The 13115-nt window shown below is 45.0% G+C and overlaps 1 protein-coding gene across 3 annotated transcripts in view; it reads left to right on the top strand.

The window, feature by feature from the left end:
- Positions 1 to 13115, top strand: part of SCAF11 (SR-related CTD associated factor 11) — a 90040-nt gene that overhangs the window by 9526 nt on the left and 67399 nt on the right. The window contains exon 1 of one of the 3 annotated variants that reach the window (XM_038759348.1): positions 4533 to 4610. The exons of the other annotated variants lie outside the window; for them this stretch is intronic. The gene's annotated coding sequence lies outside the window, so the exon portion shown is untranslated. Of the gene's footprint in view, positions 1 to 4532; positions 4611 to 13115 lie in introns of those variants that run through there. 3 annotated transcript variants of the gene reach the window in all.

The following is a 13115-nucleotide window of genomic DNA, read 5'->3' as shown; positions in this document are numbered from 1 at the left end:
TTGGCAACATCTAGAGACGGTCCCTACCCAACAGCGGGCTCACAGTCTAGAAGGGGGAGACAGACAACAAAACAAAACATGCGGGCAGGTGTCAAGTCGTCAGGACAAATAGAATTAAAGCTAGATGCACATCATTAACAAAATAAATAGAATGGTAAATATGTACAAGTAAAATAAATAGAGTAATAAATCTGTACAAACATTTATACAGGTGCTGTGGGGAGGGGAAGGAGGTAGGGCAGAGGCGGGTGGGGAGGAGGAGAGGAAAAAAGGGGCTCAGTCTGGGAAGGCCAGGGCTCTTGAAAGCTCCGGCTGATAGAGAAGCGAGGGAATCTGTTTGCCGAATTTTAGATTATTTATCAATCATTAGTCTTTCTTGATCACCTACCCAGTTCGGGGCACTGTATGAACCACTTGGAAGAGTACAGTAGCGTTTGTAGACATCCTTGCCCGCAATTAGGTCCGGAGACTGGAACTCAAGTCAGCTGCAAGGGGTGGGGGAGAAGAGGAGAGGGCAGGCACCCAGATGCGGAGGTGAGGCGAAAGTGCTCAAGTGGCAGAAGGGGAGGGGAAATGGCATGGGAAATTGAGAAACTATTCGTAGATTTAATTTACGTACAGCCTCCCTGCTGCCTGTAGATGCTGACTGTACAGTGTTGAAATTTGAATTTTTGTGAAGTCAAGAAAAATTACAGCTCCTGCAGCAGCCAACTCCCGCAGTTTCTCTGCAGGTGTAGTTTTCCTCCTTGGCATTCAGATAGTGGGTTGGGGGATAAAGTTTCATTCCTCTCTTACTCTGTTCAAGTATTTTGTGTATTCATTGTAAATTCCCTTTGAGCCATTTTTCAGGGGCACAGTTCAATAACTTCCTTGGAAAAACCGGAAGTTCATAATGGAGAAGATATCAGTCATGTGGAAAAACACTTTGGAAACAATTTATAAGCAGAAACTTAATTAGCGTTTTTAGTTTCTATTTTAGAGAAGCAGCGTGGTTTGGGAGTCAGAAATCCCTGCCTCCACCTCTCACTTGCTGTGTAGCTTTTGGCGAGTCACTTAAATTCTCTGTAAAATGGGTATTAAATGTGTTAAATGTTGATTCTCCCCCTCCCTTAGTTTGAACCTTGTGTGGGTTGAGAGCTTTGTCTGATCAATCTGGCTATCCTATGTCTACCTCAGTGTTTGGCATCATGCAGTAAAGGCCTAACAAATCATAATACTCTTTATATTATTCATTCATTCATTCAATCGTATTTATTGAGCGCTTGCTGTGTGCAGAGCACTCTACTAGTACTGGACTGTACTATACCAGCGTAGTAAACCAGTAAAACCCAACTTTTCAATCATCATCAGTGTTATTTGAGTGTCAACATTGTGCAGAGCTCTCTACTAGGTTCTTTAGAAATATACAAAAGTTACATAATAATGGTGGCATTTGTTAATCGCTTACTGTGATTCAGGCACTGTACTAAGCACTGGGGTGTATACAAGCATTTGGGGTTGGACACAGTCCCTGTCCCACTTGGGGCTCTCATTCTTAATCCCCATTTTACAGATGAGAGGACTGAGAGGCAGGGAAGTGAAGTGACTTGCCTAAGGTCACACTGCAGACAGTGGAGGAGGTCCTCCCGACTCCGTCCCGTGCTCTATCCAGTAGGCCATGCTGCTTTGCAGTTTCTGGTCTTGAGGAATGTACGGTCTAATGGGAGAAGAGAAGTGCACACAAATTGACAGTTTAAAAAAAGAAAGACAAGGTAGAAATGATGAACATGAGAGAGGAAGCCGTGTGAACTCCAGGGACTGAAGGAAGGCATAAGCAAGACGACTTGCGGAGGGAAGGTCATCTGTATTACAATTTTATGGCAGGAGACTCTTCCGTTACCATAAAAGACCGTGTGTTTGTAAGCTCATTTTGGGCATGGAATATATGTGTTTGTTGTTATAGTGTTCTCTTCCAAGCGCTTAGTCCAGTGCTTTGCACATAGTAAGCGCTCAATAAATTTGATTCAATGAATGATTCAGTCATGAAGAACTAAGAGTCTGGCCGAAGAATGGATTATAGTTTGTGTAGCACCGCTGACACTCTCTCTTCCCCGCCGGTAGTGTTCCTACGGGGACAGGTCAAGCAGCGAGTTACGAAGCGCGGGCAAGAATGCTATATTGGCCATAAATGGGTCTTGGTCCTTTATAGCTAAGAAAAGTAGCCTGCTTCCTGTAGTTGCTGAGTGGAATTAGAAATTGTGTTTGGGTTGTCTCAGGGGTTTTACATGTCATCTCATTTAGAGTTGAATTGGCTGCTGTCCCTAAACTTTTTTACTTTCGTTTTTCAAAAGCTATATTTGGTAGAATTATTTCAGACACTTAAAGTAGAGCCTGTTGAAACCAACTCGGGTCTGTAACTCTCTCATTACTACTGACCTAGTGTTAATGAGCAAACTACCGTGATCGATCCCACGTTCTGATGTCAAATGGAAGCTTTACTTTGACGTTTAAGGTATTTCACTTGGCGTGTCCCGTGTCCGGCCGTATCTGCTAGCTAGTTCTGAAAAGTGGCATTTTAGCTCTGGCAGTGCCGCGGTTTTCTTCAAACGTTTCTGACTGTCAGCCCAGCGGACAGTCGGATTTCCTCAGAAAGGGAGGAGGGAGGGCGCCTGGAGGGGAAGAGCAGATCAGCTGCTGGATCATCATCGCCAGTGGTGTTTCTTGAGCGGATTCTGTGTGCGGAGGACTGTACTAAGCACTTGGGGGAGTTCAGTACAACAGAGTTGGCAGATAGGTTCCCTGCCCATCATCTAGAATACCTATCATCCCCTCTGCCCCATCAATGGGACCTAGAGTACTCTATCCCACCCCGGTTTCTTTTTTTTTTCTTTTAATGGCATTTGTTACGCATATACTATGTTCCAGGCACCGTACTAAGCGCTGGAGTGGGTACAAGCAAATTGAGTTGGACACAGTCCCTGTCCCACATGGGGCTCACAGTCACAATCCCCATTTGAACAGATGAGGTAACTGAGGCACAGAGAAGTGAAGTGGCTTGCCTATGGTCACATCACACTAGTGCCGGAGGCGAGACTAGAACCCGCAACCTTCTGACTCCCAGGTACTTGCTCTATCCACTAGGTCATGCTGCTTTTCATAATAATAATGATTGTACTTGTTAAGCAGTTATTATGTGCCTCGCGCTGTTAATAATAATAATAATACTGGCATTTATTAAACGCTTACTATGTGCAAAGCACTGTTCTAAGTGCTGGGGAGGTTGCAAGATAATCAGGTTGTCCCACGGGGGGCTCACGGTCTTAATTCTCATTTTACAGATGAGGGAACTGAGGCCCAGAGAATGATAATAATAATAATAATGTATTTATTAAGTGCTTACTATGTGCAAAGCACTATTCTAAGCACTGGGGAGGTTACAAGATGATCAGGTTGTCCCACGGGGGGCTCATGGTCTTAATCCTCATTTTACAGATGAGGGAACTGAGGTCCAGAGAATGATAATAATAATAATAATGCTGGCATTTATTAAGTGCTTACTATGTGCAAAGCACTGTTCTAAGCGCTGGGGAGGTTACAAGGTGATCAGGTTGTCCCACAGGGGGGCTCACGGTCTTAATCCCCTTAATTTTAGAGATGAGGGAACTGAGGCCCAGAGAATAATAATAATAATAATAATAATAATAATACTGGCTGTTCTAAGTGCTGGGGTAGATAACAAGTTAATTAGGTTAGGCACTGTCCCTGGTGCACATGGGGCTCACAGTCTTCATCCCATTTTTTACAGATGAAGTAACTGAGGCACAGAGAAGTTAATTGACTTGCCCAAGGTCACGCAGCAGGCGTGTGGTAGAGCCGGGATTAGAACCCATGTCTTGCTTTCCATTCTCTGCCTCAGGTGTACAGACTGACATGAGAAAGGGATCTCAAACTTGAAGACATGGTATTAAATAGGAAATGTAGTTTGTCAGCATTTAATGAGTTGCTTTTTACATTCTCTTGGCTACCCAAAATAATATACAGTTTGTTGCTTTCCTTGATGTTCTGGAAAGTTAGTTATTGATTTTGGTTGTTTGCCCAGGTTTAACTCAGATGAGTAGTTTTGTCGTGGCTCATAGTTCATTTGGAAATAAGGACTATTTGTTTAACGTCCGCCTATATTTTTTTTAGTCCATTTTGTTGTTTATTAGAAAGCCAGCTCGGATCTAGGCAAGAGGTCCAGGGTACTGTGAAGAATAGGGGTTTGACAGTTGTCTCTAAACATTTCATGTCTGTTGCCATATTTTAGGCAGTGATATTTTTGTTGATGATTTTTACAATTGCTTTTCCTTTTAGTTTTCTTTCATATTGTGGGACTTAAGCCGACATAGGTAGGTGCTGGCCACGTGAAAAAGAACACTGCCGCAATTTTCTGGTTTAAGAAAGAGAAATCACACTTCTATAAAAAGGGGTGTGTGTGATACTCTCAGTAGGTGTCAGAGTAGTAGAGGGCTTTTTTTCCAGCCGAAGAGGAAAGTTGTGGAATCTCTTCCTCCATGGGAGGAAGCAAAATTGGAAATGCTAATGGTTTCTCTGGGTGAACATAGCTGCCTAATGGACTCTTCATTACTCAGGTGAGGAGAATGGGGGACATGGTCATTGCAATTAAAAAATAAGCCCGCGTCCTTGGAATTTTCCACTCTTAGAAGATGAATCTAAGATTCATGAAGATAAATACGATTGATGATGAATCTTCCAGTTTTCCTTATTGTATTTTGAGTCCTGCTGTTTCTTGTAGCTATCCCAGGGTTGTGGTAATTGTCTAACAAATATACCAGTACTGTGGAAACATCAGTGCTCCGGTAAGCAGGAGATTTGGTTCAAGTTTCAGGTCTGCCCGTGGCCAGCCACCCTGGATGAAGGCTACACGGGTACCCTGCAGGGTGTTGCACCCCAGCCTGTCTAATAATAGTGGTATTTCTTGAGTGCTTGCTTTATGCCAAGCACTGTACGTAGCACTGGGGTAGGTGCAAGATAGGTCCTCCATGGGGCTCTCAGTCTAAGTAAGAGGGAGAACAGGCATTGGAATGCCCATTTTGTAGATGAGGGAATTGAGAAGTGGAGCGACTTGCCCGTGTTTCCACGGCAATTAAGTGGTGGAGCCGGAATTAGAATCCAGGCCCTCACAGTCCTGGGCCGTGAAGCTACCTGGAGGAGCAGCGTGGCTCATTGGAAAGAGCACGGGCTTTGGAGTCAGAGGTCATGGGTTCGAATTCCGGCTCCGCCACATGTCTGCTGTGTGACCTTGGGCAAGTCACTTAACTTCTCTGAGCCTCAGTTCCCTCATCTGAAAAATGGGGATTAAGACTGTGAGCCCCACGTGGGACAACGTGATCACCTTGTATCCCCCCCAGCGCTTAGAACAGTGCTCTGCACATAGTAAGCGCTTAACAAATGCCATCATTATTATTACTATTATTACCTGTTCCCATCCCCACCTCTGTTCGCTTGCTCTCCTGTGTGCCCTGGTGGTGCCGTGACTGGCAGGGGTAAACAGGGTAAGCGGCACTGGCAAACTCCTGGCACTCTAATCAGTCGGTTCCTCCCCACAGATTCTCTCTCAGTCCTGTAGGCCCAGCCCCAGGTCTCACCTGTTCCTTCGAAATGGACACTCCGCCATTCTTTGGCTCAGAGTTTTCCCCAGAGCAGATCCTGGGGACTGCTGTGGAATTGCCCAAGAAGTGTTGGATCTCGAAACGTGGTGACCCTGGGGGCGTTTTTAAGCATGAAGAGTGAAATGTGGTCTGCGTAGTTTAATCAGACGTGTAAGTCTCGAGAGACAAATGGTAGCTGCTGTTCCAGTGAGGAGAGTACCAGTTCGGAAGAGTTGTAAATACCACCTTTGCTGCTCATTTGCATTTTGTTTTTTGGTAAATCTTTTTCCTCTTGATGCCTCCTAATAATCATTTCCCTCTCACAGCGGGTACTGCGAATAGCTTTGTGGATGAGTAAAATCAGTGTACTGCCACCCACGCATCAGTGATGGTCTGAGGATTAATGATAGAACTTGGCTTCTCTTGGGAGAAAGATGTGACTCTAATTCAGAGTGTTTTATTCTTGTAATAGTAGAATTGCCTGATATTTTGACTGAGAGATAATATTCTTTTTCCTTGCCTCTCATTGTAGGAGGCTTGCTAATCTTTTCTCCTTTATCACTTTCTCCATATGGCTTCTTTGCAGGCATCTTTTCTGAGGAGGATAGTTTATATTTCAACTTCTCCAGCTTTCTCCCCCTGCCTCTACCTGATGATGATGATGATGGTGGTATTTGTTAAAGTGCTTACTATGTGCCAAGCACTGTTCTAAGCACTGGGGTAGATACAAGGTACTCAGGTTGTCTCACGTGGGGCTCACAGTCGTAGTCCCCATTTTGCAGATGAGGTAAATGAGGCACAGAGAAGTGAAGTGACTTAACACACAGCTGACAAATGGCAGAGCTGGGATTAGAACCCATGACCTCTGAATCCCAAGCCCGGACTCTTTCCACTAAGCCACACTGCTTTCCTACCTGCTAATTATCTTCTAGAAACAGCGTGGCTTAGTGGGAAGAGCCCGGGCTTGGGAGTCTGAGGTTGTGGGTTCTGATACCACTTCTGCCACTTGTCTGCTGTGTGACTTTGGGCAAGTCACTTAACTTCTCTGTAAAATGGAGATTAAGACTGTGATCCCCACGTGGGACAACCTGATTACCTTGTATCTGCCCCAGTGCTTACAACAGTGCTTGGCACATAGGAAGTGCTTAACAAAAGCCATCATTGTTATTATTATTATATTACTATTATTATTACCATTCTTATTCTAGCAAGAGCACTTTACTCATGGTCCAGAACCATTTTGTTCATAATTCCCAAGTGCAGGGCGCTTGCCACAGTGACGTTGAGATATTTCCTTTTGGTTTTGGTTTAGGCTCCTTTAACTTTCTTATCCTCCTTGTCCAGTAGCTGTCATTCTCTCCATGTGACCCATTTGCTGCTCCTTGTCCTTGAACTCCTAAACTCTACGCTTACTCCCGTGGGAATCTCATCCACTGTCATAGCTTCAACTACCACCTCTACAGGGATGCTTCCCAAATCTATCTCACTGCCCCAACTTCTCTCCTTCAACAAGTCCATGAGTGGTATTTGTCCCAGGGTTTAGAACAGTGCTTTTAGACTGTGAGCCCACTGTTGGGTAGGGACTGTCTCTATATGTTGCCAACTTGTACTTCACAAGCGCTTAGTACAGTGCTCTGCACATGGTAAGCGCTCAATAAATATGATTGATTGATTGATTGACACGTGGCCTAGTGGTGACAGCATGAGCCTGGGAGTTGGAAAGATCTGTGTTCTAATTCCAGCCCCGCCACTTGTCTTTTTGAGCAAGTCATTTAACTTCACTGTGCCTAAATTACCTCATGTGTAAAATCGGGATAAAGATGGAGAGCCCCATGTGGGAAATGGGCTGTATCCAACCTGACTAGCTTGTAGCTACCCCAGTGCCTGGCAAATAGTAAGCAACAAATACCATAAAAAAAACCCAAATTTTATGTTTGTTCTTGTGTATATGTGTGTGACACTTATTGTGTGAAGAGCACTATGCTAATTGCTTGGGAGTGTACGGTAGAACCGTGTTGGTAAGCACATCCTCAGCAATCTCACCTTTCCTCCTGCCACCAGAGCATCTCCATGTGGATGTTCTGGCACCTCAAGCTCAACATGTCCACTACCTCTTAATTTTTACCTCTAAAAATCTTCCACTTTCCCATCACTGTTGACCACACCACCATCCTTCCTGTCTTGCAAGCCTGCAGACTCGGCATTTTTGTTGACTAATCTCTCACTTCTTTGCTAATAATAATAATGTGGTGCTAAACCATCAATCAGTCAGTTGTACTGAGTGCTTTTTGTGTGCAGAGCACTGTATTAAGTGCTTGGGAGATACAATATAACAGAGGTGGTGGACATATTCCCTACCCACAATGTTCTTATGGTCGAAAGGGGACTAATAATAATGATGATGTCATTTATTAAGCGCTTACTACGTGCAACTCATTGTTCTAAGAGCTGGGGAGGTTACAGGGTCATCAGGTTGTCCCACGTGGGGCTCACAGTCTTAATCCCCATTTTTACAGATAGGTCACCGAGGCACATTGAAGTGACTTGCACACGTGCACACAGCAGACAAGTGGCAGATACGTTTGACTCTCAGACCCACGCTCTATTCACTAAGCCGCACTGCTTTTCTCTCGCCTCCTGGGTGATCCTGGGCAAGTCACGTAACTTCCCTGTGCCTCAGTTTCCTTATCTGCAAAATGGGGATTAAAAACCTTTCCTTGACTGTGAGCCCCGTGTGGGAGAGGGACTGTCTGACCGGATTATCTTGTGTCCACCCCAGCATTTCATACGGTGCTTGGCATAAAGTAAGTGCTTAACAAATGCCACAATTATTACTGTTATTATTTAGCTCCTGACTCACTTTTCGCCACCGTTGATTACAATGCCACTCCTTACACCCATCCATTGGTTGCTGTTTCTCACTGCATCCATCAGAAATTCTTGACCATTGGCCTTAATCACTTGATCACTTCTCTCCCCCCTCCTTCTCTTCATGCCTCTCTCACAACATCCCAGCTTGCATACTTTGCTCCTTTTAAGCCAACCTATTCGCTGTGCCTCATTCTCATCTTTTTTTTTTTTTTTACCAGTGATTTCTTCCTCATGCTCTTTCTCCTGCCGTGGAGCTCCCTCTGGGTTCACATTCAGCAGATCTCCGCTCTCCCCATTTTTGAGGCCCTGCTGAAATCAACTTCTCATCCAGGAGGCCTTTGAGGATCTATTTCTCAACTCCCCATCCTCATTACCCGCTTCTGCCATTTCAGCACTTGTACATCATCTCAGCTCTTGGGTATCCATCCCCAATAACCTCACATCCTTAAACTCTATTACTTCCTGTCCTTGAAATGTATTTTAGTGCTCAAGTGCCCTTTTATATTGAAAGCCCCTAGAGGGAAGGATTCATGTCCAACAAAGTATTGTATTCTCCTAAGACCTTAGTAGGATGCTTTGCCTAGAGTAAGCACTCAATACATACAATGGATTGAATGATGAACAAAGGGTTTGACTAGTTCAGTGATTCATCCAGCCTTCTTTAGTTGGGAATAGACTGCTGTGATGGTTAATTTTTTTCTTTCATGCTAATGCTTAGGAATGCATTGTCTTTCCTCCATAACCTTCTCGTGAATCAGCCGATGGTATTAACTGCAGTAAACATGATCCTTGCCCTCAAGGAGCTTGCAGCCTAGTGGACTCTACATCCCTAACTTTACACTTAGTGTCCCATTACAACCTCTAGACCGTGAATTTATCCATTTTCTTCTTGAACCCTGTTAGCATACCCAGTTACTGGTGGGAAGTAATTCCTTCACAGTGAGGTCGATTCTGGTAGAAATTAGCTCAGCGTTATGAGTGGGAAAGTAGAGTCTTTTAGCTTACTCCCATGAGGGGGACAAACATACCCATGTAATGCAAACAGTGAATTGAGCCTATCTCCCACTTAATGTCCAGTCTATATTCCTCTCTCTCTAGTCTGTGGAAATAACCCCCATCCTATTTCAGTCAATCAGTTATATTTATGGAGCACTTACTGTGTTCATACTAAGGGCCTGGGACAGTACAATATAACAGCTGGTAGGTACATTCCCTGCCCACAGTGAGCTTTTAGTCTGGGGCGGCGGGACAGGCATGTACATAAATGAATTGCAGATATGTGCGTCAGTTCTGTGGGACTGAGGGAAGAGTGAATGAAGGTTGCAAATCCAAGTGCATGGGTGATGCAGAAGGGATTAAAGTTGAGGTACAAGTAGCTTGGCATTAGAAGAGGGAAGTATGTGGGCTGGGTTGTAGGAGAGTAGCGAGGTGAGGTGGGAGGGAGCAACATGATTGAGGGCTTTAAAACCGCTGGTGAGTAGTTTCCATTTGATGCAGAAGTGAGTGGGCAACCCTGAAGATTCTCGAGGAGTGGGAAAGCATGGACTGAGTGTTTTTTTACAGAAAAATGATTATTAGCAGAGTGAGGTGTGGAGTGGGGAGAGACAGGAGGCAGGGAGGTCAGCAGGGCGGTTTGATACAGTCATCAAGGCAAGATAGAATAAGTGCTTGGATCAGCATGGTAGCAGAGTGGATGGAGAGGAAAGAGCGGATTTTAGCAATGTTGTGAAGGCTGAACCGGTAGGATTTAGTGGGCGATTGATTATGTGGGTTGACTGGAAGGATTGAGTCCAAGATGACGCCATATTTACGGGCTTGTGAAGCAAGAAAAATGGTGAAGTTGTGTACAGTGATGGGGAGGACCAGGTTTGAGTGGAAGATAAGGAGGTCTGTTTTGGACATGTTAAGTTTGAGGTGTCGGAGGGACACCCAAGAAGAGATGACCCGAAGGCAAGGAGGAAATGTTAGATGGCAGAGGAGAGAGATCAGAGCTGAAGATGTAGATTTGGGAATCATCCGCATAAAGGTGGTAGTTAAAGCCATAGGAGCGAGTGAGATTTCCAAGGGAGTGGGTGTAGATGGAGAATAGAAGGGGACCCAGAACAGAACCTCGAGGAACATCCACATTTAAAGACCTAGGAAGCAGAGGAGAAGCCCACGAAAGAGACTGAGAATGGGCGGCCAGAGAGATGAGGAAAACCAGGAGAGGACAGTGTCAGTGAAGCCAAAGTTGGATAATGTTTGCAGGAGAAGGGGGTGGTTGAAAGGGTTGAAGGCAGCCGAGAGGTCAAAGAGGATTGGGATGGGATAGAGGCTGTTAGATTTGGCAAGAAGGAGATCATTTGTGACCTTTGAAAGGGTGGTTTTTGTGGAATAACGGGGACAGGAGCCAGATGGAGAGGGTAAAGGGGAGAATTGTAAGAGAGGAACTTGAGACAGCAGGTGTAGACTGTCTCTAGACTGTAAGCTTGTTGTGGTCAAGTAATATGTCTCAATTGTTATATTGTACTCTCCCGAGTGCTTAGTACATGCTTTGCATGCAGGAAGCGCTCAGTAAATATGATTGAATTGACAGTGCAGACAACTTGCTCAGGGAGTTTGGAGAGGAGTGGTAGGAGGAAGATAGGGCAAGAACTGGAGGGTCGGTGGGGTCAAGGATTCATTCTTTTTTTTTCTAGGATGGGGAGACATGGGCCTGTTTGAAAGCAGTGAAGGGGGGAAAAGCTATTAGAGCGAACAGTTGAGAATGGTGATTAGGTCAGGGAGGGAAGAAGGGAGGGGACAAGTGCTTTGATAAGGTGTGAAGTTGGTCAGTAGTGTAGATGGAGGGGATGAATTTTGAGAGATGGCAGGAGTTCTCCACTTGAGATACTACTGGGAAAGATGGGAGAGTTTTAGAAGGGGTAGGAAGTGGAAGGGCCTGGAGAGGAGCAGGGAATACTTCAAGGAGATCGTGTCTGTTGGTTTCAATTTTCTTAATAAAGTTTGTGGCCAAATCATTACAGGCAAGACATGGGAGGAGTAGGGGGGCAGGGAGTTTGAGAAGGGAGTTAAATGTCTGGAACGATGGGCGTGGGAATCAATAAGGCTGGAGAAGTAATCTTGCCAGCTGGAGCCAAATAATAATTAATAGTGACTATGATACTTGCTAAGCACTTACCACGTGCCACGCACTGTACTAAGTGCTGGGGTAGATATAAGTTAATCAGGTTGGACACAGTCTCTGTCCCACAGTGACTCACGCTCTTCAGTCTCCATTTTTTACAGATGAGGTAACTGAGGCACGAGAAGTTAAGTGACTTGCCCAAGGTTACACAGCAGGCATGTGGCAGAGCCAGGATTAGAATCCAGGTCCTTCTGATTCCCCAGCCCTTGCTTTACCCATCAAACCACACAAGGATGACCTTGAGGTGGATGAGGTCAGCCTGCTATCTAGATTTCCTCCAGCAGCACTTTGTGGCTCATGCACAGGAGCGAATGAAGCTGACTGGAGGCGATCCAAGGTTTTAGGTTAGTTATGTGAGGTCGCTAAGGGATAAAGGAGCGATTAAGTTGAATTCAGTAGAAAGGGTGGTGTTGAGTGGGTCCATTTAGTCAAGGGAAGGTAGTTCGGGTGTGGAGACTAAGTGGGGCATTACGATTTGAGAAAATTGGGATCAAAAGATCGTAGGCATCTGTGGGGGGAACGGGACAGATTTGTGGGGAGAGAGGATGTGTGGGAGAGAAAGCCACTGAGGAGGTTATGGTCAGGTAGAGGGATTTCGGAGTTGGTGAGTTTAAGGATTGTACGTTGACTAGAAATGATGAGATCGAGTGTGTGTCCAGGTTGGTGAGAGGGCAAGGTCTGGTGATGCCGGAGGTCAGTGGAGTCGAGGAGTGATAGAAAGCAGGCAGCGGAAGGGTCAGCAGGAACAGCTGTGGTTATTGAAGGCCTCAAGGATCAGTGTAGGAATGGAAAAAGAGAAAGAATGTGAAAAAGGGATCCTGTCCCCCTTGTCCCCCTCTCCATCCCCTCCATCTTACCTCCTTCCCTTCCCCACAGCACCTGTATATATGTATATATGTTTGTACATATTTATTACTCTATTTATTTATTTATTTTATTTGTACATATCTATTCTATTTATTTTATTTTGTTAGTATGTTTGGTTTTGTTCTCTGTCTCCCCCTTTTAGACTGTGAGCCCGCTGTTGGGTAGGGACTGTCTCTATGTGTTGCCAATTTGTACTTCCCAAGCGCTTAGTACAGTGCTCTGCACATAGTAAGCGCTCAGTAAATACGATTGATGATGATGATGATGATCAAATTGGTTCACAACGTTGGAGGTGGGGCCTGGAGGTGGTAGATGATCATGACTAGTATCTTGGGTGGGTGATAGAGCTCTCCTGTCCTCCCCTTTACCCTTTCATTATTCTTTTGACCTTATCAGGAGCCTTCATGACTTCCTAAGCTGATTGCCTATCTTCTCTGCTATTAGTCCTCCCCTCACCGCCCCACCCACCAACCTTTTATCCTCCTATTTTTCTGTCCCAGTCAATGAGGAGACTCGCCCTAACTCTATGGCGAATTCTGCCATTTTCCTTTTCCCCTACTGAATCTTTAAAAGGACATTAA

Source organism: Tachyglossus aculeatus, chromosome 2 (genome assembly GCF_015852505.1).
Source record: "Tachyglossus aculeatus isolate mTacAcu1 chromosome 2, mTacAcu1.pri, whole genome shotgun sequence".
NCBI lineage: Eukaryota > Metazoa > Chordata > Mammalia > Monotremata > Tachyglossidae > Tachyglossus > Tachyglossus aculeatus.
This window is presented reverse-complemented; position numbering and strand designations above follow the sequence as displayed.